Here is a 6,008-nt window from a genome sequence, read left to right on the forward strand (position 1 = left end):
TTTAATCATATTATATTGTATTATTTGAAATGTTGAGTGGATAAGTTAGTTGGTCTTTATTTTGTATTATATTTAGATTTAATGGTGACTTATTATTTTCATGATTAGATTTGAATGTATTTTAATTATTCGTAATTTCATTAATATTATGCTTATATACTCCTATTTATATTGTAGGTATTAATTAATTTTATTAAATTTATAATTATAATCATATTATTAATCCAACGATGGGACTATATACCTAACTTAATTTTCTTTTTTTTTCACTTTATGTACTCTAAAAAATAAAATTAAATTAAAACTTAAAATTAAATGATTATAGGACTTTTAAAGAATCTACATGCATTTTATAATTATATTTATTGTATTATTTATGAATTACCATTATATAATTTTCTATTATTATATTTTTAGAAAAAAATCTAGAGTCACCCCTGTAATAATAGGAATGTTCAAAAAATTTCATATGAAAAATTAAAGTACTAAATACTTCCCCTATGATATAAAATAATGATTATAGGACTTTTAAAGAATCTACATGCATTTTATAATTATATTTATTGTATTATTTATGAATTACCATTATAATAATTTTCTATTATTATACTTTTAGAAAAAAATCTAGAGTCACCCCTGTAATAATAGGAATGTTCAAAAAATTTCATATGAAAAATTAAAGTACCAAATACTTCCCCTATGATATAAAATAAAGTTCAAAAAACCCTTTGTACAAAAATTGGGGTAGTGTGATTATTTATTCGTAACATAGGTGGTGATTTTTTATATTAAAAAAATTATGGGGAGATTTTTGATATTTTGTTATATCACAAGGGTCAAAATGGATTTAACACTATATTTTTATTTTTATAAGTGTAGAATTAAAATTTTATCAATATTTTTGGACAATTCCTAATGGATTCAGTGTGAAAGTTTGAATGGTGTGTGTAATTGTAGAACTCTTTGAAGAAAGTTATTTTTAAGTTAATGTTGCTTATTATTATGTGGTTAATTACTATGTAATTTATTAGACATAGGGAGTGTTTTGCCTATTTTAGAACATAGGGAGTGTTTTGTCTATTGATCTAGATAGTGGTTCTAATAATTAAACAATATAATCATAACACAAAAACGTAATAATTATTTGGATTATATAAACATAGTTCTATCTGATAAAATTTAGTAATGTCAAAGTGTAAGTGTGAAAAAGTATGATTATAAAAACTAACAAATTTATGATTTATTTTGAATAGAAATAAAGAAGAGAGGGATAGATTAGTTTTCTAATTTTATAAATTTTAATTTGTATTATATTAAAAATTTATAAATTAATTTATTACTTATATTAAAATAATTTTTTACATTTAAAAATTATAATGTGGTTAACATATATTAAAATATTTAATGAAAATTGATTTTGATTTTTTATTCATTTGAAGATAAAAGTTCTTTAATTTTATTTTTAAAAAATTGATTTTATTAGTAGAATGTGGTAAATATTTATTAAAATAATTTCAAGCCAATTTCAAATAGTTATTGATATATTAATATTTATAAAAATTCTCTCATTTTTTCATTTTGAAAATTATAATTTCATCTATTTTAATATGTAACATAAGAGTCATATCAGATCCAATTATTTTAGGTATAGAATGACTTAAAACGCAATGAATATTATACGGGTAGAATTTGAGTAAAACATATAAATAATATCAATAAATATTTAAAGTCTAAATTTGAATAAGATAATACCCACATATTGGCAGGTCTAGAAACTAGACTTGATAAGTACACTCCCTCTGTTGGTCATTAATTGAGTCCAAATAATAATAGTGCCACGCTTGGGCCACAAGCCCAGGCCCCAACACTCAAAGTAAACAAGAAACAAGCTTTTATTGAATTAGGCTATTTATCCTAATCCCAAGTGAACGGCCCTAAGTCGAATGACAAAGTGAGAAATTCCAAAATTTTAGAAAGCAAATTGTGATAATTTAACATAATTTGACCATCTAAAATAAAATACTTGTTCCAGAAGAAAACGTGTGTTTTTAGCACAATAGAGCAGCAACCACATTTATTTCTGAGACGGCACAGTTATGAGCAATAGGATTCCAACACTGGAGACAACCAAAGAGTCATGTGCTATGTATTCGTCCTTGATGAGAGTTTTTTTCCCATAATATTCATGTAGGAACCTGCTCAAAGTATCGATCTGATGAATAATTTGACGTTGTCCTCGAGTAATACCTAAAATGAAGAATTGATTGATGGAGATCATTAACAAGGAACAAAATTTGACATGTCTAATACTTGATGGAATAGGTTAAACTATTAGAACCAATACACTTATGTAGTCAGTGCTTGTGAGATCTTTAAGTGAATCTTTTGGATGCTACAAGATAAATAAAATTTAATTATTTAATTTATGAGATTATGAAGTTGTAACTTTCTCATTACAAATAATAATTTCTGAAATATAATAAATTATAACTAATGAGAATATAATATAAGTATAAACTATTAGAATCCTATTATCATAATACATCTAAGTTGAAATCTAACTAATAATTTGAACATAAATTAATTAAATTACTATACATAATCTAATAATCTAGTATAATATGAAAAAAGGTATAATTGTTAAAAATAAAAGAAACATGAAATATGATAAATTATTCTATTATGATTTTATCTCAATTAACCTATGTAAATAAATTAATTATAAAATTACTAATCCGTAAACATTTATAAGGAAGAAATATATCCGTGAGCATTTATAAAGGGTAAGATGCGGTTTATATAATTAAACCTAACCCTAGACGTCGTCAATATAATTTGTCCATAGAAATATATCAGCTTCATTACACTGATATCATATCACCCATTTTTCGATCCAGAAAAACTCATATCAGCCAAAAAAATTTTAAAAATTGCAAAATAACCATATTAACTTGGTCAAATATTTATTTAATTTTTCATGGATCATAATCGGATCATAATCCCTCAGCATTTATTTATGTAATTACCAAACTTTAGCAGGGTGTCAGAGTAATATCTTGGGTAAGAGCAATATAACACCATATACTTTTCATACAAATTTTTAATTTAAAACTAAATTCATAACATTGCACTTTTTAATGTTTAAAATCTTCAAACTAAAAGTAACATATTACTTATTAATTAATAAATTTTAAAATATAAAGGATTTTTAAATTAAAATTTTCATGTAAGTATATTATCCTCTATTTTTTATGTATAACTAAAGTTTATTAAAGTTAATAAATTATAATTTAAAATAATTTTGTATTTTATACAATTTTTGTTAAAACTAGTAAATTATTATTTTAACATAATTTAGTAATTTTTTTATTTATTAAATTATTCTTTTTCATCATTTCTCCATCATCGATCGCCCTGCCGTCGCCCATCGCTTTGTTTTGATTTGTCTAATGTACTTAAATATTTATTAAATTCTATTATAATTTTTATTTATTAAACTATTCTATTATAATTTTATCTCAATTAACCTATGTAAATAAATTAATTATAAAATTACTTATCCGTGAACATTTATAAGAAATATAAAATATATCTTCCACATTTTTATAATACTACCAAGTATCTTGAGGCGAATATAAAATTTATAAGATTTGAAGTAATACAAATTTTTCAATTACAAATAATATAAAATATTATTAAATTTCTATTTAAAACAATAATATTAACTTCAATTAATTTTATTTTGAATATTATTATTGTTGGTACATAAAATTAAAATATGCTAATTGTAATCTAAAATATAATTACGAGTTAAGTACAAATATATAAAGAAATTCATTATTGGAATATAAGATAGACAAAATTAGTTTGTACATCTCATCTTTATTTTTATATTAATTATAAACTTATTTTACTTTTATACTTTATTTTTAGAAGGATTTCAGTCGTGATTTTTTCTCTTTTATAGTTAATTTTATTTTGTAGATATAATTATATCTTTTATAAAAATATAATAAATTTATAAAAGATATAATTATAATAAAATATATTTATTTTTTAAATAAAATTAGTGATTTTAATTTATATAAATATAAATTAATACTAAATTTTACATATAATTTAGCTGAGGTAGTTTTTTTTTTTTAAAAAAAAACTTGGCCAAAATTATAATAAATGGGAGAGTGGGGGTTGAGAGATAATAAATGCAGAATTGGTGAATACTTTTAATTTTGTTGATTTTTTTTTAGTTTTTCCATCTTCCATGATAGAGGCTATTTTTAGTAAATAATACAGTGTGAATGTAAAAAATAATTAGTAGAAAAAAAATAACGATGACATTATCTTTTTATCATTTCAATTTGTTTATAAAGAAAATATAATAATATTAATCTGACTCCACATACGTAGATTGCATTTCCTTTTTTGAAGTACAAAAATATATATAAAAATATTAAATCAGTGACAACTAAAAATTTAGGTAATATTTATTTGCTAAGGTCAGCATTTTGCATTTAAACCATGAACAGAGAATCAAATGTAAATAAAAAATTTATAAGACCACCGACTAATCAAGAAAGATGTTCTTTTCACCCATAAAATATAAAAATATAGTGCCAAAATATTCTTTAAATTATTTATTTTAGAAACTTTTAAATTTAAAATAAAACTACAAGAATTCAAGATAAATTTTTATTTGAAATTGAGTTATTATTTTCTTTGAAAATATTTCAATGAATTTTTTGTCATATATAATAGTTAAAAAATTATGATTTTTCAAAATAAAAAAATTAGAGAACTTTTATAAATTTAGTTATAATTAATTATTAATATATCAACAACTATTTAAAATTAAATTATTAATTGGCTTCAAATTATTTTAATAAATATTTACCACAAATTCTACTAAATAAAATCAATTTTCTAAAATAAAAATCAGATAACTTTTATCTTCAAATGAATGAAAAATCAAAATCAATTTTCATTAAATATTTTAACATATTTGACCACATTATAATTTTTAAAAATTTTATCGTAATATAAATAATAAATTAATTTATAAATTTTTAATATAATACAAATAACATTAAATATAATAAAAATTAAAATTAATAAAATTATAAAATTAATCTATCCCTCTCATCTTTACTTCTTTTCAAAATAAACTATAAATTAATTTATTTTTATGGTCATATTTTTTCACACTATACTTTGACATTACTAAATTCTATCAAATAAAACTATGTTTATATAATCAAAATAATTATTACGTTTTTGTATTTATGATTATAATATTTAATTATTAGAACCACTGTCTAGATATTCAAACAAAATATTATTTTAATTCAATTTTATAATGTTTACTATGTACACGATGACTAGTTCTTAAAAATTAAATAGTAATTAACCACATAATAATAAGCAATATTAACTTAAAAATAAAAAATTACATTTTCTTCCATAAAGTTTTAAAATTATACACACCATTCAAAACTTTCACACTTAATCCATTAAGAATTGTCCAATAATATTGATAAAATTTTAATTTTACACTTATAAAAATAAAAATATATAATACATATAAGACTAAAAATGTTAACTTAGTGATGTAATTCTAAATTTTAAGATCAATTATAAGGTCAGCATTTTATGTTCAAACTCCTAATTTTACATGATAATTATATATACATAAAAATATATAAACACAATACTAAAACATGGACTATTTATTTTTTTGTACAATAAATTCAATCTTTTTCTTTTTTTATTGCCTAATAAAATGAATAAATATATATCTAATAATATGAAAGATTATAATGATAATTCATAAATAATACAACAAATATAATTATAAAATGCATGCAGATCTTTAAAAGTCCTATTATCATTTAGTTTTAAGTTTAATTTTGTACACAAATTATTCTTAATTCTAAATAATTAATTTTAATTTTTAGAGTACATACAGTAAAAAAAAAAAGAAGAAATTAAGTTAGATATACAGTCCCATCAAT

The sequence above is a fragment of the Sesamum indicum genome, linkage group LG6, assembly GCF_026168435.1.
Source record: "Sesamum indicum cultivar Baizhima isolate 11 linkage group LG6, ASM2616843v1, whole genome shotgun sequence".
NCBI lineage: Eukaryota > Viridiplantae > Streptophyta > Magnoliopsida > Lamiales > Pedaliaceae > Sesamum > Sesamum indicum.